At 44.2% G+C, this 23,551-nt stretch overlaps 32 non-coding genes across 32 annotated transcripts; all 32 read right to left on the bottom strand.

Moving 5' to 3' along the window:
* Positions 1 to 578: 578 nt before the first annotated feature.
* trnae-cuc (transfer RNA glutamic acid (anticodon CUC)) lies at positions 579 to 650 on the bottom strand. Its single transcript has one exon. It is a non-coding gene; the product is annotated as a tRNA-Glu (tRNA).
* Positions 651 to 759: 109 nt separating this feature from the next.
* On the bottom strand, positions 760 to 831 carry trnae-uuc (transfer RNA glutamic acid (anticodon UUC)). Its single transcript has one exon. It is a non-coding gene; the product is annotated as a tRNA-Glu (tRNA).
* Positions 832 to 1,984: 1,153 nt separating this feature from the next.
* Positions 1,985 to 2,056, bottom strand: trnae-cuc (transfer RNA glutamic acid (anticodon CUC)). The gene has a single exon. It is a non-coding gene; the product is annotated as a tRNA-Glu (tRNA).
* A 109-nt stretch (positions 2,057 to 2,165) lies between these two features.
* On the bottom strand, positions 2,166 to 2,237 carry trnae-uuc (transfer RNA glutamic acid (anticodon UUC)). Its single transcript has one exon. It is a non-coding gene; the product is annotated as a tRNA-Glu (tRNA).
* Positions 2,238 to 3,390: 1,153 nt separating this feature from the next.
* On the bottom strand, positions 3,391 to 3,462 carry trnae-cuc (transfer RNA glutamic acid (anticodon CUC)). The gene has a single exon. It is a non-coding gene; the product is annotated as a tRNA-Glu (tRNA).
* Positions 3,463 to 4,782: 1,320 nt separating this feature from the next.
* trnae-cuc (transfer RNA glutamic acid (anticodon CUC)) lies at positions 4,783 to 4,854 on the bottom strand. The gene has a single exon. It is a non-coding gene; the product is annotated as a tRNA-Glu (tRNA).
* Positions 4,855 to 4,963: 109 nt separating this feature from the next.
* trnae-uuc (transfer RNA glutamic acid (anticodon UUC)) lies at positions 4,964 to 5,035 on the bottom strand. The gene has a single exon. It is a non-coding gene; the product is annotated as a tRNA-Glu (tRNA).
* A 1,140-nt stretch (positions 5,036 to 6,175) lies between these two features.
* On the bottom strand, positions 6,176 to 6,247 carry trnae-cuc (transfer RNA glutamic acid (anticodon CUC)). The gene has a single exon. It is a non-coding gene; the product is annotated as a tRNA-Glu (tRNA).
* A 108-nt stretch (positions 6,248 to 6,355) lies between these two features.
* On the bottom strand, positions 6,356 to 6,427 carry trnae-uuc (transfer RNA glutamic acid (anticodon UUC)). Its single transcript has one exon. It is a non-coding gene; the product is annotated as a tRNA-Glu (tRNA).
* Positions 6,428 to 7,580: 1,153 nt separating this feature from the next.
* On the bottom strand, positions 7,581 to 7,652 carry trnae-cuc (transfer RNA glutamic acid (anticodon CUC)). Its single transcript has one exon. It is a non-coding gene; the product is annotated as a tRNA-Glu (tRNA).
* Positions 7,653 to 7,761: 109 nt separating this feature from the next.
* On the bottom strand, positions 7,762 to 7,833 carry trnae-cuc (transfer RNA glutamic acid (anticodon CUC)). Its single transcript has one exon. It is a non-coding gene; the product is annotated as a tRNA-Glu (tRNA).
* Positions 7,834 to 8,986: 1,153 nt separating this feature from the next.
* On the bottom strand, positions 8,987 to 9,058 carry trnae-cuc (transfer RNA glutamic acid (anticodon CUC)). The gene has a single exon. It is a non-coding gene; the product is annotated as a tRNA-Glu (tRNA).
* Positions 9,059 to 10,392: 1,334 nt separating this feature from the next.
* trnae-cuc (transfer RNA glutamic acid (anticodon CUC)) lies at positions 10,393 to 10,464 on the bottom strand. Its single transcript has one exon. It is a non-coding gene; the product is annotated as a tRNA-Glu (tRNA).
* Positions 10,465 to 10,573: 109 nt separating this feature from the next.
* Positions 10,574 to 10,645, bottom strand: trnae-cuc (transfer RNA glutamic acid (anticodon CUC)). The gene has a single exon. It is a non-coding gene; the product is annotated as a tRNA-Glu (tRNA).
* A 1,153-nt stretch (positions 10,646 to 11,798) lies between these two features.
* On the bottom strand, positions 11,799 to 11,870 carry trnae-cuc (transfer RNA glutamic acid (anticodon CUC)). Its single transcript has one exon. It is a non-coding gene; the product is annotated as a tRNA-Glu (tRNA).
* Positions 11,871 to 11,979: 109 nt separating this feature from the next.
* On the bottom strand, positions 11,980 to 12,051 carry trnae-cuc (transfer RNA glutamic acid (anticodon CUC)). The gene has a single exon. It is a non-coding gene; the product is annotated as a tRNA-Glu (tRNA).
* Positions 12,052 to 13,204: 1,153 nt separating this feature from the next.
* On the bottom strand, positions 13,205 to 13,276 carry trnae-cuc (transfer RNA glutamic acid (anticodon CUC)). The gene has a single exon. It is a non-coding gene; the product is annotated as a tRNA-Glu (tRNA).
* Positions 13,277 to 13,384: 108 nt separating this feature from the next.
* On the bottom strand, positions 13,385 to 13,456 carry trnae-cuc (transfer RNA glutamic acid (anticodon CUC)). The gene has a single exon. It is a non-coding gene; the product is annotated as a tRNA-Glu (tRNA).
* Positions 13,457 to 14,609: 1,153 nt separating this feature from the next.
* trnae-cuc (transfer RNA glutamic acid (anticodon CUC)) lies at positions 14,610 to 14,681 on the bottom strand. Its single transcript has one exon. It is a non-coding gene; the product is annotated as a tRNA-Glu (tRNA).
* Positions 14,682 to 14,790: 109 nt separating this feature from the next.
* On the bottom strand, positions 14,791 to 14,862 carry trnae-uuc (transfer RNA glutamic acid (anticodon UUC)). The gene has a single exon. It is a non-coding gene; the product is annotated as a tRNA-Glu (tRNA).
* Positions 14,863 to 16,001: 1,139 nt separating this feature from the next.
* On the bottom strand, positions 16,002 to 16,073 carry trnae-cuc (transfer RNA glutamic acid (anticodon CUC)). Its single transcript has one exon. It is a non-coding gene; the product is annotated as a tRNA-Glu (tRNA).
* Positions 16,074 to 16,182: 109 nt separating this feature from the next.
* Positions 16,183 to 16,254, bottom strand: trnae-uuc (transfer RNA glutamic acid (anticodon UUC)). The gene has a single exon. It is a non-coding gene; the product is annotated as a tRNA-Glu (tRNA).
* A 1,146-nt stretch (positions 16,255 to 17,400) lies between these two features.
* Positions 17,401 to 17,472, bottom strand: trnae-cuc (transfer RNA glutamic acid (anticodon CUC)). Its single transcript has one exon. It is a non-coding gene; the product is annotated as a tRNA-Glu (tRNA).
* A 109-nt stretch (positions 17,473 to 17,581) lies between these two features.
* Positions 17,582 to 17,653, bottom strand: trnae-uuc (transfer RNA glutamic acid (anticodon UUC)). Its single transcript has one exon. It is a non-coding gene; the product is annotated as a tRNA-Glu (tRNA).
* Positions 17,654 to 18,794: 1,141 nt separating this feature from the next.
* Positions 18,795 to 18,866, bottom strand: trnae-cuc (transfer RNA glutamic acid (anticodon CUC)). Its single transcript has one exon. It is a non-coding gene; the product is annotated as a tRNA-Glu (tRNA).
* A 109-nt stretch (positions 18,867 to 18,975) lies between these two features.
* Positions 18,976 to 19,047, bottom strand: trnae-uuc (transfer RNA glutamic acid (anticodon UUC)). Its single transcript has one exon. It is a non-coding gene; the product is annotated as a tRNA-Glu (tRNA).
* Positions 19,048 to 20,200: 1,153 nt separating this feature from the next.
* trnae-cuc (transfer RNA glutamic acid (anticodon CUC)) lies at positions 20,201 to 20,272 on the bottom strand. Its single transcript has one exon. It is a non-coding gene; the product is annotated as a tRNA-Glu (tRNA).
* A 109-nt stretch (positions 20,273 to 20,381) lies between these two features.
* On the bottom strand, positions 20,382 to 20,453 carry trnae-cuc (transfer RNA glutamic acid (anticodon CUC)). Its single transcript has one exon. It is a non-coding gene; the product is annotated as a tRNA-Glu (tRNA).
* A 1,152-nt stretch (positions 20,454 to 21,605) lies between these two features.
* On the bottom strand, positions 21,606 to 21,677 carry trnae-cuc (transfer RNA glutamic acid (anticodon CUC)). The gene has a single exon. It is a non-coding gene; the product is annotated as a tRNA-Glu (tRNA).
* A 109-nt stretch (positions 21,678 to 21,786) lies between these two features.
* trnae-cuc (transfer RNA glutamic acid (anticodon CUC)) lies at positions 21,787 to 21,858 on the bottom strand. Its single transcript has one exon. It is a non-coding gene; the product is annotated as a tRNA-Glu (tRNA).
* A 1,153-nt stretch (positions 21,859 to 23,011) lies between these two features.
* On the bottom strand, positions 23,012 to 23,083 carry trnae-cuc (transfer RNA glutamic acid (anticodon CUC)). The gene has a single exon. It is a non-coding gene; the product is annotated as a tRNA-Glu (tRNA).
* Positions 23,084 to 23,192: 109 nt separating this feature from the next.
* Positions 23,193 to 23,264, bottom strand: trnae-cuc (transfer RNA glutamic acid (anticodon CUC)). The gene has a single exon. It is a non-coding gene; the product is annotated as a tRNA-Glu (tRNA).
* Between the last annotated feature and the right edge of the window lie 287 nt (positions 23,265 to 23,551).

The following is a 23,551-nucleotide window of genomic DNA, read 5'->3' as shown; positions in this document are numbered from 1 at the left end:
CACCATGTGACCACGCAGCCGTCATACCGCTCAGGAAGGAGACGCGTTCTGTCTCCTAGAGATGAACGTACTTTGGTGCGAAAAGTGCAAATCAATCCCAGAACAACAGCAAAGGACCTTGTGAAGATGCTGGAGGAAACAGGTCCAAAAGTATCTACATCCACAGTAAAACGAGTCCTATATCGACATAACCTGAAAGGCCGCTCAGCAAGGAAGAAGCTGCTGCTCCAAAACTGCCATAAAAAAGCCTGACTGCAGTTTGTGGACAAAGATCCTACTTTTTGGAGAAATGTCCTCTGGTCTGATGAAACACAAATATAACTATTTGGCCATAATGACCATTGTTATGTTTGGAGGCAAAAGGTGGAGGCTTGCAAGCCGAAGAACACCATCCCAACCGTGAAGCACAGGGGTGGCAGCATCATGTTGTGGGGGTGCTTTGCTGCAGGAGGGACTGGTGCACCACTAGAAAACAAGGTAAGGATAATGCAGGGAAATCAGTTTGCAATTAAAGTGGTACTTATGTGCGATTACCTACTAAATTCAGTGTGACAGGTTGCACAAGTAACGAAGACTAGTTCCCTGACCGGGAATCGAACCCGGGCCGCAGCGGTGAGAGCACCGAATCCTAACCACTAGCCCACCAGGGAAGGATAACCCAAAGCAAATCCGTTCACAATTGGAAATGCTACATATGTGCGATGTCCGACAAAATTCATTGTGACAGGTTGCACAAGTAAACAGGTCGCAAATGATTAGCTCCCTGACCGGGAATCGAACCTGGGCCGCGGCGGTGAAAGCGCCGAATCCTAACCACTAGACCACCAGGGAAGGATACAGCTGTGCAAATCGGTTTACAATTTGAAATGGTACATACAGTTGAAGTCGGAAGTTTACGTACACTTATGTTGGAGTCATTAAAAGTCGTTTGTCAACCACTCCACACATGTCTTGTTTAACAAACTATAGATTAGGCAAGTCGCTTAGGACATGTACTTTGTGCATGACACAAGTCATTTTTCCAACAATTGTTTACAGACAGATTATTTCACTTATAATTCACTGTGTCACAAATCCAGTGGGTCAGAGGTTTACATACACTAAGTTGGCTGTGCCTTTAAACAGCGTGGAAAATTCCCGAAAATGATGTCATGGCTTTAGAAGCTTCTGATAGGCTAATTGACATCATTTGAGTCAATTGGAGGTGTACCTGTAGATGTATTTCAAGGCCTACCTTTAAACTCGGTGCCTCTTTGCTTGACATCATGGGAAAATCAAAAGAAATCAGCCAAGACCTCAGAAAACAGTTGTAGACCTCCACAAGTCTGGTTCATCCTTGGGAGCAATTTCCAAACGCCTGAAGGTACCGAGTTCATCTGTAGAAAAAATGGTACGCAAGTAAAAACACCATGTGACCACGCAGCCGTCATACCGCTCAGGAAGGAGACGCGTTCTGTCTCCTAGAGATGAACGTACTTTGGTGCGAAAAGTGCAAATCAATCCCAGAACAACAGCAAAGGACCTTGTGAAGATGCTGGAGGAAACAGGTCCAAAAGTATCTACATCCACAGTAAAACGAGTCCTATATCGACATAACCTGAAAGGCCGCTCAGCAAGGAAGAAGCTGCTGCTCCAAAACTGCCATAAAAAAGCCTGACTGCAGTTTGTGGACAAAGATCCTACTTTTTTGAGAAATGTCCTCTGGTCTGATGAAACAAAAATATAACTATTTGGCCATAATGACCATTGTTATGTTTGGAGGCAAAAGGTGGAGGCTTGCAAGCCGAAGAACACCATCCCAACCGTGAAGCACAGGGGTGGCAGCATCATGTTGTGGGGGTGCTTTGCTGCAGGAGGGACAGGTGCACCACTAGAAAACAATGTAAGGATAATGCAGGGGAAATCAGTTTGCAATTAAAGTGGTACATATGTGCGATTACCTACTAAATTCAGTGTGACAGGTTGCACAAGTAACAAAGACTAGTTCCCTGACCGGGAATCGAACCCGGGCCGCGGCGGTGAGAGCGCCGTATCCTAACCACTAGACCACCAGGGAAGGATAGCCCAAAGCAAATCGGTTCACAATTTGAAATGCTACATATGTGCGATGTCCGACAATTTTTTTTGTGACAGGTTGCACAAGTAAACAGGTCGCAAATGATTAGTTCCCTGACCGGGAATCGAACCCGGGCCGCGGCGGTGAAAGCACCGAATCCTAACCACTAGACCTCCAGAGAAGGATACTGCTGTGCAAATCGGTTTACAATTTGAAATGGTACATACAGTTGAAGTCGGAAGTTTACGTACACTTATGTTGGAGTCATTAAAAGTCGTTTGTCAACCACTCCACACATGTCTTGTTTAACAAACTATAGTTTTGGCAAGTCGGTTAGGACATGTACTTTGTGCATGACACAAGTCATTTTTCCAACAATTGTTTACAGACAGATTATTTCACTTATAATTCACTGTATCACAAATCCAGTGGGTCAGAGGTTTACATACACTAAGTTGGCTGTGCCTTTAAACAGCGTGGAAAATTCCCGAAAATGATGTCATGGCTTTAGAAGCTTCTGATTGGCTAATTGACATCATTTGAGTCAATTGGAGGTGTACCTGTAGATGTATTTCAAGGCCTACCTTTAAACTCGGTGCCTCTTTGCTTGACATCATGGGAAAATCAAAAGAAATCAGCCAAGACCTCAGAAAACAGTTGTAGACCTCCACAAGTCTGGTTCATCCTTGGGAGCAATTTCCAAACGCCTGAAGGTACCGAGTTCATCTGTAGAAAAAATGGTACGCAAGTAAAAACACCATGTGACCACGCAGCCGTCATACCGCTCAGGAAGGAGACGTGTTCTGTCTCCTAGAGATGAACGTACTTTGGTGCGAAAAGTGCAAATCAATCCCAGAACAACAGCAAAGGACCTTGTGAAGATGCTGGAGGAAACAGGTCCAAAAGTATCTACATCCACAGTAAAACGAGTCCTATATCGACATTACCTGAAAGGCCGCTCAGCAAGGAAGAAGCTGCTGCTCCAAAACTGCCATAAAAAAGCCTGACTGCAGTTTGTGGACAAAGATCCTACTTTTTGGAGAAATGTCCTCTGGTCTGATGAAACAAAAATATAACTATTTGGCCATAATGACCATTGTTATGTTTGGAGGCAAAAGGTGGAGGCTTGCAAGCCGAAGAACACCATCCCAACCGTGAAGCACAGGGGTGGCAGCATCATGTTGTGGGGGTGCTTTGCTGCAGGAGGGACAGGTGCACCACTAGAAAACAAGGTAAGGATAATGCAGGGGAAATCAGTTTGCAATTAAAGTGGTACATATGTGCGATTACCTACTAAATTCAGTGTGACAGGTTGCACAAGTAACAAAGACTAGTTCCCTGACCGGGAATCGAACCCGGGCCGCGGCGGTGAGAGCGCCGAATCCTAACCACTAGACCACCAGGGAAGGATAGCCCAAAGCAAATCGGTTCACAATTTGAAATGCTACATATGTGCGATGTCCGACAAATATTTTTGTGACAGGTTGCACAAGTAAACAGGTCGCAAATGATTAGTTCCCTGACCGGGAATCGAACCGGGCCGCGGGCGGTGAAAGCACCGAATCCTAACCACTAGACCTCCAGGGAAGGATACTGCTGTGCAAATCGGTTTACAATTTGAAATGGTACATACAGTTGAAGTCGGAAGTTTACGTACACTTATGTTGGAGTCATTAAAAGTCGTTTGTCAACCACTCCACACGTCTTGTTTAACAAACTATAGTTTTGGCAAGTCGGTTATGACATGTACTTTGTGCATGACACAAGTCATTTTTCCAACAATTGTTTACAGACAGATTATTTCACTTATAATTCACTGTATCACAAATCCAGTGGGTCAGAGGTTTACATACACTAAGTTGGCTGTGCCTTTAAACAGCGTGGAAAATTCCCGAAAATGATGTCATGGCTTTAGAAGCTTCTGATAGGCTAATTGACATCATTTGAGTCAATTGGAGGTGTACCTGTAGATGTATTTCAAGGCCTACCTTTAAACTCGGTGCCTCTTTGCTTGACATCATGGGAAAATCAAAAGAAATCAGCCAAGACCTCAGAAAACAATTGTAGACCTCCACAAGTCTGGTTCATCCTTGGGAGCAATTTCCAAACGCCTGAAGGTACCGAGTTCATCTGTAGAAAAAATGGTACGCAAGTAAAAACACCATGTGACCACGCAGCCGTCATACCGCTCAAGAAGGAGACGCGTCCTGTCTCCTAGAGATGAACGTACTTTGGTGCGAAAAGTGCAAATCAATCCCAGAACAACAGCAAAGGACCTTGTGAAGATGCTGGAGGAAACAGGTCCAAAAGTATCTACATCCACAGTAAAACGAGTCCTATATCGACATAACCTGAAAGGCCGCTCAGCAAGGAAGAAGCTGCTGCTCCAAAACTGCCATAAAAAAGCCTGACTGCAGTTTGTGGACAAAGATCCTACTTTTTGGAGAAATGTCCTCTGGTCTGATGAAACAAAAATATAACTATTTGGCCATAATGACCATTGTTATGTTTGGAGGTATGCAAGCCGAAGAACACCATCCCAACCGTGAAGCACAGGGGTGGCAGCATCATGTTGTGGGGGTGCTTTGCTGCAGGAGGGAATGGTGCACCACTAGAAAACAAGGTAAGGATAATGCAGGGGGAAATCAGTTTGCAATTAAAGTGGTACATATGTGCGATTACCTACTAAATTCAGTGTGACAGGTTGCACAAGTAACAAAGACTAGTTCCCTGACCGGGAATCGAACCCGGGCCGCGGCGGTGAGAGCGCCGAATCCTAACCACTAGACCACCAGGGAAGGATAGCCCAAAGCAAATCGGTTCACAATTTGAAATGCTACATATGTGCGATGTCCGACAAATTTTTTTGTGACAGGTTGCACAAGTAAACAGGTCGCAAATGATTAGTTCCCTGACCGGGAATCGAACCCGGGCCGCGGCGGTGAAAGCACCGAATCCTAACCACTAGACCTCCAGGGAAGGATACTGCTGTGCAAATCGGTTTACAATTTGAAATGGTACATACAGTTGAAGTCGGAAGTTTACGTACACTTATGTTGGAGTCATTAAAAGTCGTTTGTCAACCACTCCACACATGTCTTGTTTAACAAACTATAGTTTTGGCAAGTCGGTTATGACATGTACTTTGTGCATGACACAAGTCATTTTTCCAACAATTGTTTACAGACAGATTATTTCACTTATAATTCACTGTATCACAAATCCAGTGGGTCAGAGGTTTACATACACTAAGTTGGCTGTGCCTTTAAACAGCGTGGAAAATTCCCGAAAATGATGTCATGGCTTTAGAAGCTTCTGATAGGCTAATTGACATCATTTGAGTCAATTGGAGGTGTACCTGTAGATGTATTTCAAGGCCTACCTTTAAACTCGGTGCCTCTTTGCTTGACATCATGGGAAAATCAAAAGAAATCAGCCAAGACCTCAGAAAACAGTTGTAGACCTCCACAAGTCTGGTTCATCCTTGGGAGCAATTTCCAAACGCCTGAAGGTACCGAGTTCATCTGTAGAAAAAATGGTACGCAAGTAAAAACACCATGTGACCACGCAGCCGTCATACCGCTCAAGAAGGAGACGCGTCCTGTCTCCTAGAGATGAACGTACTTTGGTGCGAAAAGTGCAAATCAATCCCAGAACAACAGCAAAGGACCTTGTGAAGATGCTGGAGGAAACAGGTCCAAAAGTATCTACATCCACAGTAAAACGAGTCCTATATCGACATAACCTGAAAGGCCGCTCAGCAAGGAAGAAGCTGCTGCTCCAAAACTGCCATAAAAAAGCCTGACTGCAGTTTGTGGACAAAGATCCTACTTTTTGGAGAAATGTCCTCTGGTCTGATGAAACAAAAATATAACTATTTGGCCATAATGACCATTGTTATGTTTGGAAGTTTGCAAGCCGAAGAACACCATCCCAACCATGAAGCACAGGGGTGGCAGCATCATGTTGTGGGGGTGCTTTGCTGCAGGAGGGACAGGTGCACCACTAGAAAACAAGGTAAGGATAATGCAGGGGAAATCAGTTTGCAATTAAAGTGGTACATATGTGCGATTACCTACTAAATTCAGTGTGACAGGTTGCACAAGTAACAAAGACTAGTTCCCTGACCGGGAATCGAACCCCGGCCGCGGCGGTGAGAGCGCCGAATCCTAACCACTAGACCACCAGGGAAGGATAGCCCAAAGCAAATCGGTTCACAATTTGAAATGCTACATATGTGCGATTCCGACAAATTTTTTTGTGACAGGTTGCACAAGTAAACAGGTCGCAAATGATTAGTTCCCTGACCGGGAATCGAACCCGGGCCGCGGCGGTGAAAGCACCGAATCCTAACCACTAGACCTCCAGGGAAGGATACTGCTGTGCAAATCGGTTTACAATTTGAAATGGTACATACAGTTGAAGTCGGAAGTTTACGTACACTTATGTTGGAGTCATTAAAAGTCGTTTGTCAACCACTCCACACATGTCTTGTTTAACAAACTATAGTTTTGGCAAGTCGGTTAGGACATGTACTTTGTGCATGACACAAGTCATTTTTCCAACAATTGTTTACAGACAGATTATTTCACTTATAATTCACTGTATCACAAATCCAGTGGGTCAGAGGTTTACATACACTAAGTTGGCTGTGCCTTTAAACAGCGTGGAAAATTCCCGAAAATGATGTCATGGCTTTAGAAGCTTCTGATAGGCTAATTGACATCATTTGAGTCAATTGGAGGTGTACCTGTAGATGTATTTCAAGGCCTACCTTTAAACTCGGTGCCTCTTTGCTTGACATCATGGGAAAATCAAAAGAAATCAGCCAAGACCTCAGAAAACAGTTGTAGACCTCCACAAGTCTGGTTCATCCTTGGGAGCAATTTCCAAACGCCTGAAGGTACCGAGTTCATCTGTAGAAAAAATGGTACGCAAGTAAAAACACCATGTGACCACGCAGCCGTCATACCGCTCAGGAAGGAGACGCGTTCTGTCTCCTAGAGATGAACGTACTTTGGTGCGAAAAGTGCAAATCAATCCCAGAACAACAGCAAAGGACCTTGTGAAGATGCTGGAGGAAACAGGTCCAAAAGTATCTACATCCACAGTAAAACGAGTCCTATATCGACATAACCTGAAAGGCCGCTCAGCAAGGAAGAAGCTGCTGCTCCAAAACTGCCATAAAAAAGCCTGACTGCAGTTTGTGGACAAAGATCCTACTTTTTGGAGAAATGTCCTCTGGTCTGATGAAACAAAAATATAACTATTTGGCTATAATGACCATTGTTATGTTTGGAGGCAAAAGGTGGAGGCTTGCAAGCCGAAGAACACCATCCCAACAGTGAAGCACAGGGGTGGCAGCATCATGTTGTGGGGGTGCTTTGCTGCAGGAGGGACTGGTGCACCACTAGAAAACAAGGTAAGGATAATGCAGGGGAAATCAGTTTGCAATTAAAGTGGTACATATTTGCGATTACCTATTAAATTCAGTGTGACAGGTTGCACAAGTAACAAAGACTAGTTCCCTGACTGGGAATCGAACCCGGGCCGCGGCGGTGAGAGCACCGAATCCTAACCACTAGACCATCAGGGAAGGATAACACAAAGCAAATCGGTTCTCAATTTGAAATGCTACATATGTGCGATGTCCGCCCAAAATTTTTGTGACAGGTTGCACAAGTAAAAAGGTCGCAAATGATAAGTTCCCTGACCGGGAATCGAACCCGGGCCGCGGCGGTGAGAGCGCCGAATCCTAACCACTAGACCACCAGGGAAGGATACTTCTGTGCAAATCGGTTTACAATTTGAAATGGTACATACAGTTGAAGTCGGAAGTTTACGTACACTTATGTTGGAGTCATTAAAAGTCGTTTGTCAACCACTCCACACATGTCTTGTTTAACAAACTATAGTTTTGGCAAGTCGTTTAGGACATGTACTTTGTGCATGACACAAGTCATTTTTCCAACAATTGTTTACAGACAGATTATTTCACTTATAATTCACTGTATCACAAATCCAGTGGGTCAGAGGTTTACATACACTAAGTTGGCTTTGCCTTTAAACAGCGTGGAAAATTCCCGAAAATGATGTCATGGCTTTAGAAGCTTCTGATAGGCTAATTGACATAATTTGAGTCAATTGGAGGTGTACCTGTAGATGTATTTCAAGGCCTACCTTTAAACTCGGTGCCTCTTTGCTTGACATCATGGGAAAATCAAAAGAAATCAGCCAAGACCTCAGAAAACAATTGTAGACCTCCACAAGTCTGGTTCATCCTTGGGAGCAATTTCCAAACGCCTGAAGGTACCGAGTTCATCTGTAGAAAAAATGGTACGCAAGTAAAAACACCATGTGACCACGCAGCCGTCATACCGCTCAGGAAGGAGACGCGTTCTGTCTCCTAGAGATGAACGTACTTTGGTGCGAAAAGTGCAAATCAATCCCAGAACAACAGCAAAGGACCTTGTGAAGATGCTGGAGGAAACAGGTCCAAAAGTATCTACATCCACAGTAAAACGAGTCCTATATCGACATAACCTGAAAGGCCGCTCAGCAAGGAAGAAGCTGCTGCTCCAAAACTGCCATAAAAAAGCCTGACTGCAGTTTGTGGACAAAGATCCTACTTTTAGGGGAAATTACCTCTGGTCTGATGAAACAAAAATATAACTATTTGGCCATAATGACCATTGTTATGTTTGGAGGCAAAAGGTGGAGGCTTGCAAGCCGAAGAACACCATCCCAACCGTGAAGCACAGGGGTGGCAGCATCATGTTGTGGGGGTGCTTTGCTGCAGGAGGTACTGGTGCACCACTACAAAACAAGGTAAGAATAATGCAGGGGAAATCAGTTTGCAATTAAAGTGGTACATATGTGCGATTACCTACTAAATTCAGTGTAACAGGTTGCACAAGTAACAAAGACTAGTTCCCTGACCGGGAATTGAACCCGGGCCGCGGCGGTGAGAGCACCGAATCCTAACCACTAGACCATCAGGGAAGGATAACACAAAGCAAATCGGTTCTCAATTTGAAATGCTACATATGTGCGATGTCCGACAAAAATTTTTGTGACAGGTTGCACAAGTAAAAAGGTCGCAAAGGATAACTTCCCTGACCGGGAATCGAACCCAGGCCGCTGCGGTGAGATCACCGAATCCTAACCACTAGACCACCAGGGAAGGATACTTCTGTGCAAATCGGTTTACAATTTGAAATGGTACATACAGTTGAAGTCGGAAGTTTACGTACACTTATGTTGGAGTCATTAAAAGTCGTTTGTCAACCACTCCACACATGTCTTGTTTAACAAACTATAGTTTTGGCAAGTCGTTTAGGACATGTACTTTGTGCATGACACAAGTCATTTTTCCAACAATTGTTTACAGACAGATTATTTCACTTATAATTCACTGTATCACAAATCCAGTGGGTCAGAGGTTTACATACACTAAGTTGGCTGTGCCTTTAAACAGCGTGGAAAATTCCCGAAAATGATGTCATGGCTTTAGAAGCTTCTGATAGGCTAATTGACATCATTTGAGTCAATTGGAGGTCTACCTGTAGATGTATTTCAAGGCCTACCTTTAAACTCGGTGCCTCTTTGCTTGACATCATGGGAAAATCAAAAGAAATCAGCCAAGACCTCAGAAAACAGTTGTAGACCTCCACAAGTCTGGTTCATCCTTGGGAGCAATTTCCAAACGCCTGAAGGTACCGAGTTCATCTGTAGAAAAAATGGTACGCAAGTAAAAACACCATGTGACCACGCAGCCGTCATACCGCTCAGGAAGGAGACGCGTTCTGTCTCCTAGAGATGAACGTACTTTGGTGCGAAAAGTGCAAATCAATCCCAGAACAACAGCAAAGGACCTTGTGAAGATGCTGGAGGAAACAGGTCCAAAAGTATCTACATCCACAGTAAAACGAGTCCTATATCGACATAACCTGAAAGGCCGCTCAGCAAGGAAGAAGCTGCTGCTCCAAAACTGCCATAAAAAAGCCTGACTGCAGTTTGTGGACAAAGATCCTACTTTTTGGAGAAATGTCCTCTGGTCTGATGAAACAAAAATATAACTATTTGGCTATAATGACCATTGTTATGTTTGGAGGCAAAAGGTGGAGGCTTGCAAGCCGAAGAACACCATCCCAACAGTGAAGCACAGGGGTGGCAGCATCATGTTGTGGGGGTGCTTTGCTGCAGGAGGGACTGGTGCACCACTAGAAAACAAGGTAAGGATAATGCAGGGGAAATCAGTTTGCAATTAAAGTGGTACATATTTGCGATTACCTATTAAATTCAGTGTGACAGGTTGCACAAGTAACAAAGACTAGTTCCCTGACCGGGAATCGAACCCGGGCCGCGGCGGTGAGAGCACCGAATCCTAACCACTAGACCATCAGGGAAGGATAACACAAAGCAAATCGGTTCTCAATTTGAAATGCTACATATGTGCGATGTCCGCCCAAATTTTTTGTGACAGGTTGCACAAGTAAAAAGGTCGCAAATGATAAGTTCCCTGACCGGGAATCGAACCCGGGCCGCGGCGGTGAGAGCGCCGAATCCTAACCACTAGACCACCAGGGAAGGATACTTCTGTGCAAATCGGTTTACAATTTGAAATGGTACATACAGTTGAAGTCGGAAGTTTACGTACACTTATGTTGGAGTCATTAAAAGTCGTTTGTCAACCACTCCACACATGTCTTGTTTAACAAACTATAGTTTTGGCAAGTCGTTTAGGACATGTACTTTGTGCATGACACAAGTCATTTTTCCAACAATTGTTTACAGACAGATTATTTCACTTATAATTCACTGTATCACAAATCCAGTGGGTCAGAGGTTTACATACACTAAGTTGGCTGTGCCTTTAAACAGCGTGGAAAATTCCCGAAAATGATGTCATGGCTTTAGAAGCTTCTGATAGGCTAATTGACATAATTTGAGTCAATTGGAGGTGTACCTGTAGATGTATTTCAAGGCCTACCTTTAAACTCGGTGCCTCTTTGCTTGACATCATGGGAAAATCAAAAGAAATCAGCCAAGACCTCAGAAAACAATTGTAGACCTCCACAAGTCTGGTTCATCCTTGGGAGCAATTTCCAAACGCCTGAAGGTACCGAGTTCATCTGTAGAAAAAATGGTACGCAAGTAAAAACACCATGTGACCACGCAGCCGTCATACCGCTCAGGAAGGAGACGCGTTCTGTCTCCTAGAGATGAACGTACTTTGGTGCGAAAAGTGCAAATCAATCCCAGAACAACAGCAAAGGACCTTGTGAAGATGCTGGAGGAAACAGGTCCAAAAGTATCTACATCCACAGTAAAACGAGTCCTATATCGACATAACCTGAAAGGCCGCTCAGCAAGGAAGAAGCTGCTGCTCCAAAACTGCCATAAAAAAGCCTGACTGCAGTTTGTGGACAAAGATCCTACTTTTGGGGAAATGTACCTCTGGTCTGATGAAACAAAAATATAACTATTTGGCCATAATGACCATTGTTATGTTTGGAGGCAAAAGGTGGAGGCTTGCAAGCCGAAGAACACCATCCCAACCGTGAAGCACAGGGGTGGCAGCATCATGTTGTGGGGGTGCTTTGCTGCAGGAGGTACTGGTGCACCACTACAAAACAAGGTAAGAATAATGCAGGGGAAATCAGTTTGCAATTAAAGTGGTACATATTTGCGATTACCTATTAAATTCAGTGTGACAGGTTGCACAAGTAACAAAGACTAGTTCCCTGACCGGGAATCGAACCCGGGCCGCGGCGGTGAGAGCACCGAATCCTAACCACTAGACCATCAGGGAAGGATAACACAAAGCAAATCGGTTCTCAATTTGAAATGCTACATATGTGCGATGTCCGCCCAAATTTTTTGTGACAGGTTGCACAAGTAAAAAGGTCGCAAATGATAAGTTCCCTGACCGGGAATCGAACCCGGGCCGCGGCGGTGAGAGCGCCGAATCCTAACCACTAGACCACCAGGGAAGGATACTTCTGTGCAAATCGGTTTACAATTTGAAATGGTACATACAGTTGAAGTCGGAAGTTTACGTACACTTATGTTGGAGTCATTAAAAGTCGTTTGTCAACCACTCCACACATGTCTTGTTTAACAAACTATAGTTTTGGCAAGTCGTTTAGGACATGTACTTTGTGCATGACACAAGTCATTTTTCCAACAATTGTTTACAGACAGATTATTTCACTTATAATTCACTGTATCACAAATCCAGTGGGTCAGAGGTTTACATACACTAAGTTGGCTGTGCCTTTAAACAGCGTGGAAAATTCCCGAAAATGATGTCATGGCTTTAGAAGCTTCTGATAGGCTAATTGACATAATTTGAGTCAATTGGAGGTGTACCTGTAGATGTATTTCAAGGCCTACCTTTAAACTCGGTGCCTCTTTGCTTGACATCATGGGAAAATCAAAAGAAATCAGCCAAGACCTCAGAAAACAATTGTAGACCTCCACAAGTCTGGTTCATCCTTGGGAGCAATTTCCAAACGCCTGAAGGTACCGAGTTCATCTGTAGAAAAAATGGTACGCAAGTAAAAACACCATGTGACCACGCAGCCGTCATACCGCTCAGGAAGGAGACGCGTTCTGTCTCCTAGAGATGAACGTACTTTGGTGCGAAAAGTGCAAATCAATCCCAGAACAACAGCAAAGGACCTTGTGAAGATGCTGGAGGAAACAGGTCCAAAAGTATCTACATCCACAGTAAAACGAGTCCTATATCGACATAACCTGAAAGGCCGCTCAGCAAGGAAGAAGCTGCTGCTCCAAAACTGCCATAAAAAAGCCTGACTGCAGTTTGTGGACAAAGATCCTACTTTTAGGGGAAATGTCCTCTGGTCTGATGAAACAAAAATATAACTATTTGGCCATAATGACCATTGTTATGTTTGGAGGCAAAAGGTGGAGGCTTGCAAGCCGAAGAACACCATCCCAACCGTGAAGCACAGGGGTGGCAGCATCATGTTGTGGGGGTGCTTTGCTGCAGGAGGGACTGGTGCACCACTACAAAACAAGGTAAGGATAATGCAGGGGAAATCAGTTTGCAATTAAAGTGGTACATATGTGCGATTACCTACTAAATTCAGTGTGACAGGTTGCACAAGTAACAAAGACTAGTTCCCTGACCGGGAATTGAACCCGGGCCGCGGCGGTGAGAGCACCGAATCCTAACCACTAGACCATCAGGGAAGGATAACACAAAGCAAATCGGTTCTCAATTTGAAATGCTACATATGTGCGATGTCCACAAAATTTTTTGTGACAGGTTGCACAAGTAAAAAGGTCGCAAAGGATAACTTCCCTGACCGGGAATCGAACCCAGGCCGCGGCGGTGAGAGCACCGAATCCTAACCACTAGACCACCAGGGAAGGATACTTCTGTGCAAATCGGTTTACAATTTGAAATGGTACATACAGTTGAAGTCGGAAGTTTACGTACACTTATGTTGGAGTCATTAAAAGTCGTTTGTCAACCACTCCACACATGTCTTGTTTAACAAACTATAGTTTTGGCAAGTCGGTTAGGACATGTACTTTGTGCATGACACAAGTCATTTTTCCAACAATTGTTTACAGACAGATTATTTCACTTATAATTCACTGTATCACAAATCCAGTGGGTCAGAGGTTTACATACACTAAGTTGGCTTTGCCTTTAAACAGCGTGGAAAATTCCCGAAAATGATGTCATGGCTTTAGAAGCTTCTGATAGGCTAATTGACATAATTTGAGTCAATTGGAGGTGTACCTGTAGATGTATTTCAAGGCCTACCTTTAAACTCGGTGCCTCTTTGCTTGACATCATGGGAAAATCAAAAGAAATCAGCCAAGACCTCAGAAAACAATTGTAGACCTCCACAAGTCTGGTTCATCCTTGGGAGCAATTTCCAAACGCCTGAAGGTACCGAGTTCATCTGTAGAAAAAATGGTACGCAAGTAAAAACACCATGTGACCACGCAGCCGTCATACCGCTCAGGAAGGAGACGCGTTCTGTCTCCTAGAGATGAACGTACTTTGGTGCGAAAAGTGCAAATCAATCCCAGAACAACAGCAAAGGACCTTGTGAAGATGCTGGAGGAAACAGGTCCAAAAGTATCTACATCCACAGTAAAACGAGTCCTATATCGACATAACCTGAAAGGCCGCTCAGCAAGGAAGAAGCTGCTGCTCCAAAACTGCCATAAAAAAGCCTGACTGCAGTTTGTGGACAAAGATCCTACTTTTTGGAGAAATGTCCTCTGGTCTGATGAAACAAAAATATAACTATTTGGCCATAATGACCATTGTTATGTTTGGAGGCAAAAGGTGGAGGCTTGCAAGCCGAAGAACACCATCCCAACCGTGAAGCACAGGGGTGGCAGCATCATGTTGTGGGGGTGCTTTGCTGCAGGAGGGACAGGTGCACCACTAGAAAACAAGGTAAGGATAATGCAGGGGAAATCAGTTTGCAATTAAAGTGGTACATATGTGCGATTACCTACTAAATTCAGTGTGACAGGTTGCACAAGTAACAAAGACTAGTTCCCTGACCAGGAATCGAACCCGGGCCGCGGCGGTGAGAGCGCCGAATCCTAACCACTAGACCACCAGGGAAGGATAGCCCAAAGCAAATCGGTTCTCAATTTGAAATGCTACATATGTGCGATGTCCGCCCAAATTTTTTGTGACAGGTTGCACAAGTAAAAAGGTCGCAAATGATAAGTTCCCTGACCGGGAATCGAACCCGGGCCGCGGCGGTGAAAGCGCCGAATCCTAACCACTAGACCACCAGGGAAGGATACTGCTGTGCAAATCGGTTTACAATTTGAAATGGTACATACAGTTGAAGTCGGAAGTTTACGTACACTTATGTTGGAGTCATTAAAAGTCGTTTGTCAACCACTCCACACAGTCTTGTTTAACAAACTATAGTTTTGGCAAGTCGGTTATGACATGTACTTTGTGCATGACACAAGTCATTTTTCCAACAATTGTTTACAGACAGATTATTTCACTTATAATTCACTGTATCACAAATCCAGTGGGTCAGAGGTTTACATACACTAAGTTGGCTGTGCCTTTAAACAGCGTGGAAAATTCCCGAAAATGATGTCATGGCTTTAGAAGCTTCTGATAGGCTAATTGACATCATTTGAGTCAATTGGAGGTGTACCTGTAGATGTATTTCAAGGCCTACCTTTAAACTCGGTGCCTCTTTGCTTGACATCATGGGAAAATCAAAAGAAATCAGCCAAGACCTCAGAAAACAATTGTAGACCTCCACAAGTCTGGTTCATCCTTGGGAGCAATTTCCAAACGCCTGAAGGTACCGAGTTCATCTGTAGAAAAAATGGTACGCAAGTAAAAACACCATGTGACCACGCAGCCGTCATACCGCTCAGGAAGGAGACGCGTTCTGTCTCCTAGAGATGAACGTACTTTGGTGCGAAAAGTGCAAATCAATCCCAGAACAACAGCAAAGGACCTTGTGAAGATGCTGGAGGAAACAGGTCCAAAAGTATCTACATCCACAGTAAAACGAGTCCTATATCGACATAACCTGAAAGGCCGCTCAGCAAGGAAGAAGCTGCTGCTCCAAAACTGCCATAAAAAAGCCTGACTGCAGTTTGTGGACAAAGATCCTACTTTTTGGAGAAATGTCCTCTGGTCTGATGAAACAAAAATATAACTATTTGGCCATAATGACCATTGTTATGTTTGGAAGTTTGCAAGCCGAAGAACACCATCCCAACCGTGAAGCACAGGGGTGGCAGCATCATGTTGTGGGGGTGCTTTGCTGCAGGAGGGACTGGTGCACCACTAGAAAACAAGGTAAGGATAATGCAGGGGAAATCAGTTTGCAATTAAAGTGGTACATATGTGCGATTACCTACTAAATTCAGTGTGACAGGTTGCACAAGTAACAAAGACTAGTTCCCTGACTGGGAATCGAACCCGGGCCGCGGCGGTGAGAGCGCCGAATCCTAACCACTAGACCACCAGGGAAGGATAGCCCAAAGCAAATCGGTTCACAATTTGAAATGCTACATATGTGCGATGTCCGACAAATTTTTTTGTGACAGGTTGCACAAGTAAACAGGTCGCAAATGATTAGTTCCCTGACCGGGAATCGAACCCGGGCCGCGGCAGTGAAAGCACCGAATCCTAACCACTAGACCTCCAGGGAAGGATACTGCTGTGCAAATCGGTTTACAATTTGAAATGGTACATACAGTTGAAGTCGGAAGTTTACGTACACTTATGTTGGAGTCATTAAAAGTCGTTTGTCAACCACTCCACACATGTCTTGTTTAACAAACTATAGTTTTGGCAAGTCGGTTAGGACATGTACTTTGTGCATGACACAAGTCATTTTTCCAACAATTGTTTACAGACAGATTATTTCACTTATAATTCACTGTATCACAAATCCAGTGGGTCAGAGGTTTACATACACTAAGTTGGCTGTGCCTTTAAACAGCGTGGAAAATTCCCGAAAATGATGTCATGGCTTTAGAAGCTTCTGATAGGCTAATTGACATCATTTGAGTCAATTGGAGGTGTACCTGTAGATGTATTTCAAGGCCTACCTTTAAACTCGGTGCCTCTTTGCTTGACATCATGGGAAAATCAAAAGAAATCAGCCAAGACCTCAGAAAACAGTTGTAGACCTCCACAAGTCTGGTTCATCCTTGGGAGCAATTTCCAAACGCCTGAAGGTACCGAGTTCATCTGTAGAAAAAATGGTACGCAAGTAAAAACACCATGTGACCACGCAGCCGTCATACCGCTCAGGAAGGAGACGCGTTCTGTCTCCTAGAGATGAACGTACTTTGGTGCGAAAAGTGCAAATCAATCCCAGAACAACAGCAAAGGACCTTGTGAAGATGCTGGAGGAAACAGGTCCAAAAGTATCTACATCCACAGTAAAACGAGTCCTATATCGACATAACCTGAAAGGCCGCTCAGCAAGGAAGAAGCTGCTGCTCCAAAACTGCCATAAAAAAGCCTGACTGCAGTTTGTGGACAAAGATCCTACTTTTTGGAGAAATGTCCTCTGGTCTGATGAAACAAAAATATAACTATTTGGCCATAATGACCATTGTTATGTTGAAAGGTGGAGGCATGCAAGCCGAAGAACACCATCCCAACCGTGAAGCACAGGGGTGGCAGCATCATGTTGTGGGGGTGCTTTGCTGCAGGAGGGACTGGTGCACCACTAGAAAACAAGGTAAGGATAATGCAGGGGAAATCAGTTTGCAATTAAAGTGGTACATATGTGCGATTACCTACTAAATTCAGTGTGACAGGTTGCACAAGTAACAAAGACTAGTTCCCTGACCGGGAATCGAACCCGGCCGCGGCGGTGAGAGCGACCGAATCCTAACCACTAGACCACCAGGGAAGGATAGCCCAAAGCAAATCGGTTCACAATTTGAAATGCTACATATGTGCGATGTCCGCACAAATTTTTTGTGACAGGTTGCACAAGTAAAAAGGTCGCAAATGATAAGTTCCCTGACCGGGAATCGAACCCGGGCCGCGGCGGTGAAAGCGCCAAATCCTAACCACTAGACCTCCAGGGAAGGATACTTCTGTGCAAATCGGTTTACAATTTGAAATGGTACATACAGTTGAAGTCGGAAGTTTACGTACACTTATGTTGGAGTCATTAAAAGTCGTTTGTCAACCACTCCACACATGTCTTGTTTAACAAACTATAGTTTTGGCAAGTCGGTTAGGACATGTACTTTGTGCATGACACAAGTCATTTTTCCAACAATTGTTTACAGACAGATTATTTCACTTATAATTCACTGTATCACAAATCCAGTGGGTCAGAGGTTTACATACACTAAGTTGGCTGTGCCTTTAAACAGCGTGGAAAATTCCCGAAAATGATGTCATGGCTTTAGAAGCTTCTGATTGGCTAATTGACATCATTTGAGTCAATTGGAGGTGTACCTGTAGATGTATTTCAAGGCCTACCTTTAAACTCGGTGCCTCTTTGCTTGACATCATGGGAAAATCAAAAGAAATCAGCCAAGACCTCAGAAAACAATTGTAGACCTCCACAAGTCTGGTTCATCCTTGGGAGCAATTTCCAAACGCCTGAAGGTACCGAGTTCATCTGTAGAAAAAAATGGTACGCAAGTAAAAACACCATGTGACCACGCAGCCGTCATACCGCTCAGGAAGGAGACGCGTTCTGTCTCCTAGAGATGAACGTACTTTGGTGCGAAAAGTGCAAATCAATCCCAGAACAACAGCAAAGGACCTTGTGAAGATGCTGGAGGAAACAGGTCCAAAAGTATCTACATCCACAGTAAAACGAGTCTTATATCGACATAACCTGAAAGGCCGCTCAGCAAGGAAGAAGCTGCTGCTCCAAAACTGCCATAAAAAAGCCTGACTGCAGTTTGTGGACAAAGATCCTACTTTTTGGAGAAATGTCCTCTGGTCTGATGAAACAAAAATATAACTATTTGGCCATAATGACCATTGTTATGTTTGGAGGTATGCAAGCCGAAGAACACCATCCCAACCGTGAAGCACAGGGGTGGCAGCATCATGTTGTGGGGGTGCTTTGCTGCAGGAGGGACTGGTGCACCACTAGAAAACAAGGTAAGGATAATGCAGGGGAAATCAGTTTGCAATTAAAGTGGTACATATGTGCGATTACCTACTAAATTCAGTGTGACAGGTTGCACAAGTTACAAAGACTAGTTCCCTGACCGGGAATCGAACCCGGGCCGCGGCGGTGAGAGCACCGAATCCTAACCACTAGACCATCAGGGAAGGATAGCCCAAAGCAAATCGGTTCTCAATTTGAAATGCTACATATGTGCGATGTCCGACCAAATTTTTTGTGACAGGTTGCACAAGTAAAAAGGTCGCAAATGATAAGTTCCCTGACCGGGAATCGAACCCGGGCCGCGGCGGTGAAAGCACCGAATCCTAACCACTAGACCTCCAGGGAAGGATACTGCTGTGCAAATCGGTTTACAATTTGAAATGGTACATACAGTTGAAGTCGGAAGTTTACGTACACTTATGTTGGAGTCATTAAAAGTCGTTTGTCAACCACTCCACACATGTCTTGTTTAACAAACTATAGTTTTGGCAAGTCGGTTAGGACATGTACTTTGTGCATGACACAAGTCATTTTTCCAACAATTGTTTACAGACAGATTATTTCACTTATAATTCACTGTATCACAAATCCAGTGGGTCAGAGGTTTACATACACTAAGTTGGCTGTGCCTTTAAACAGCGTGGAAAATTCCCGAAAATGATGTCATGGCTTTAGAAGCTTCTGATAGGCTAATTGACATAATTTGAGTCAATTGGAGGTGTACCTGTAGATGTATTTCAAGGCCTACCTTTAAACTCGGTGCCTCTTTGCTTGACATCATGGGAAAATCAAAAGAAATCAGCCAAGACCTCAGAAAACAGTTGTAGACCTCCACAAGTCTGGTTCATCCTTGGGAGCAATTTCCAAACGCCTGAAGGTACCGAGTTCATCTGTAGAAAAAATGGTACGCAAGTAAAAACACCATGTGACCACGCAGCCGTCATACCGCTCAGGAAGGAGACGCGTTCTGTCTCCTAGAGATGAACGTACTTTGGTGCGAAAAGTGCAAATCAATCCCAGAACAACAGCAAAGGACCTTGTGAAGATGCTGGAGGAAACAGGTCCAAAAGTATCTACATCCACAGTAAAACGAGTCCTATATCGACATAACCTGAAAGGCCGCTCAGCAAGGAAGAAGCTGCTGCTCCAAAACTGCCATAAAAAAGCCTGACTGCAGTTTGTGGACAAAGATCCTACTTTTTGGAGAAATGTCCTCTGGTCTGATGAAACAAAAATATAACTATTTGGCCATAATGACCATTGTTATGTTTGGAGGCAAAAGGTGGAGGCTTGCAAGCCGAAGAACACCATCCCAACAGTGAAGCACAGGGGTGGCAGCATCATGTTGTGGGGGTGCTTTGCTGCAGGAGGGACTGGTGCACCACTAGAAAACAAGGTAAGGATAATGCAGGGGAAATCAGTTTGCAATTAAAGTGGTACATATGTGCGATTACCTACTAAATTCAGTGTGACAGGTTGCACAAGTAACAAAGACTAGTTCCCTGACCGGGAATCGAACCCGGGCCGCGGCGGTGAGAGCACCGAATCCTAACCACTAGACCATCAGGGAAGGATAACACAAAGCAAATCGGTTCTCAATTTGAAATGCTACATATGTGCGATGTCCGCCCAAATTTTTTGTGACAGGTTGCACAAGTAAAAAGGTCGCAAATGATAAGTTCCCTGACCGGGAATCGAACCCGGGCCGCGGCGGTGAGAGCGCCGAATCCTAACCACTAGACCACCAGGGAAGGATACTTCTGTGCAAATCGGTTTACAATTTGAAATGGTACATACAGTTGAAGTCGGAAGTTTACGTACACTTATGTTGGAGTCATTAAAAGTCGTTTGTCAACCACTCCACACATGTCTTGTTTAACAAACTATAGTTTTGGCAAGTCGGTTAGGACATGTACTTTGTGCATGACACAAGTCATTTTTCCAACAATTGTTTACAGACAGATTATTTCACTTATAATTCACTGTATCACAAATCCAGTGGGTCAGAGGTTTACATACACTAAGTTGGCTTTGCCTTTAAACAGCGTGGAAAATTCCCGAAAATGATGTCATGGCTTTAGAAGCTTCTGATAGGCTAATTGACATAATTTGAGTCAATTGGAGGTGTACCTGTAGATGTATTTCAAGGCCTACCTTTAAACTCGGTGCCTCTTTGCTTGACATCATGGGAAAATCAAAAGAAATCAGCCAAGACCTCAGAAAACAATTGTAGACCTCCACAAGTCTGGTTCATCCTTGGGAGCAATTTCCAAACGCCTGAAGGTACCGAGTTCATCTGTAGAAAAAATGGTACGCAAGTAAAAACACCATGTGACCACGCAGCCGTCATACCGCTCAGGAAGGAGACGCGTTCTGTCTCCTAGAGATGAACGTACTTTGGTGCGAAAAGTGCAAATCAATCCCAGAACAACAGCAAAGGACCTTGTGAAGATGCTGGAGGAAACAGGTCCAAAAGTATCTACATCCACAGTAAAACGAGTCCTATATCGACATAACCTGAAAGGCCGCTCAGCAAGGAAGAAGCTGCTGCTCCAAAACTGCCATAAAAAAGCCTGACTGCAGTTTGTGGACAAAGATCCTACTTTTGGGGAAATGACCTCTGGTCTGATGAAACAAAAATATAACTATTTGGCCATAATGACCATTGTTATGTTTGGAGGCAAAAGGTGGAGGCTTGCAAGCCGAAGAACACCATCCCAACCGTGAAGCACAGGGGTGGCAGCATCATGTTGTGGGGGTGCTTTGCTGCAGGAGGGACTGGTGCACCACTAGAAAACAAGGTAAGGATAATGCAGGGGAAATCAGTTTGCAATTAAAGTGGTACATATGTGCGATTACCTACTAAATTCAGTGTGACAGGTTGCACAAGTAACAAAGACTAGTTCCCTGACCGGGAATCGAACCCGGGCCGCGGCGGTGAGAGCACCGAATCCTAACCACTAGACCATCAGGGAAGGATAACCCAAAGCAAATCGGTTCTCAATTTGAAATGCTACATATGTGCGATGTCCGCCCAAATTTTTTGTGACAGGTTGCACAAGTAAAAAGGTCGCAAATGATAAGTTCCCTGACCGGGAATCGAACCCGGGCCGCGGCGGTGAGAGCGCCGAATCCTAACCACTAGACCACCAGGGAAGGATACTTCTGTGCAAATCGGTTTACAATTTGAAATGGTACATACAGTTGAAGTCGGAAGTTTACGTACACTTATGTTGGAGTCATTAAAAGTCGTTTGTCAACCACTCCACACATGTCTTGTTTAACAAACTATAGTTTTGGCAAGTCGGTTAGGACATGTACTTTGTGCATGACACAAGTCATTTTTCCAACAATTGTTTACAGACAGATTATTTCACTTATAATTCACTGTATCACAAATCCAGTGGGTCAGAGGTTTACATACACTAAGTTGGCTGTGCCTTTAAACAGCGTGGAAAATTCCCGAAAATGATGTCATGGCTTTAGAAGCTTCTGATAGGCTAATTGACATCATTTGAGTCAATTGGAGGTGTACCTGTAGATGTATTTCAAGGCCTACCTTTAAACTCGGTGACTCTTTGCTTGACATCATGGGAAAATCAAAAGAAATCAGCCAAGACCTCAGAAAACAATTGTAGACCTCCACAAGTCTGGTTCATCCTTGGGAGCAATTTCCAAACGCCTGAAGGTACCGAGTTCATCTGTAGAAAAAATGGTACGCAAGTAAAAACACCATGTGACCACGCAGCCGTCATACCGCTCAGGAAGGAGACGCGTTCTGTCTCCTAGAGATGAACGTACTTTGGTGCGAAAAGTGCAAATCAATCCCAGAACAACAGCAAAGGACCTTGTGAAGATGCTGGAGGAAACAGGTCCAAAAGTATCTACATCCACAGTAAAACGAGTCCTATATCGACATAACCTGAAAGGCCGCTCAGCAAGGAAGAAGCTGCTGCTCCAAAACTGCCATAAAAAAGCCTGACTGCAGTTTGTGGACAAAGATCCTACTTTTAGGAGAAATTACCTCTGGTCTGATGAAACAAAAATATAACTATTTGGCCATAATGACCATTGTTATGTTTGGAGGCAAAAGGTGGAGGCTTGCAAGCCGAAGAACACCATCCCAACCGTGAAGCACAGGGGTGGCAGCATCATGTTGTGGGGGTGCTTTGCTGCAGGAGGTACTGGTGCACCACTAGAAAACAAGGTAAGAATAATGCAGGGGAAATCAGTTTGCAATTAAAGTGGTACATATGTGCGATTACCTACTAAATTCAGTGTGACAGGTTGCACAAGTAACAAAGACTAGTTCCCTGACCGGGAATCGAACCCGGGCCGCGGCGGTGAGAGCACCGAATCCTAACCACTAGACCATCAGGGAAGGATAACCCAAAGCAAATCGGTTCTCAATTTGAAATGCTACATATGTGCGATGTCCGCCCAAATTTTTTGTGACAGGTTGCACAAGTAAAAAGGTCGCAAATGATAAGTTCCCTGACCGGGAATCGAACCCGGGCCGCGGCGGTGAGAGCGCCGAATCCTAACCACTAGACCACCAGGGAAGGATACTTCTGTGCAAATCGGTTTACAATTTGAAATGGTACATACAGTTGAAGTCGGAAGTTTACGTACACTTATGTTGGAGTCATTAAAAGTCGTTTGTCAACCACTCCACACATGTCTTGTTTAACAAACTATAGTTTTGGCAAGTCGGTTAGGACATGTACTTTGTGCATGACACAAGTCATTTTTCCAACAATTGTTTACAGACAGATTATTTCACTTATAATTCACTGTATCACAAATCCAGTGGGTCAGAGGTTTACATACACTAAGTTGGCTGTGCCTT

This window comes from Salmo salar, chromosome ssa04, assembly GCF_905237065.1.
Source record: "Salmo salar chromosome ssa04, Ssal_v3.1, whole genome shotgun sequence".
Lineage (NCBI taxonomy): Eukaryota > Metazoa > Chordata > Actinopteri > Salmoniformes > Salmonidae > Salmo > Salmo salar.
This window is presented reverse-complemented; position numbering and strand designations above follow the sequence as displayed.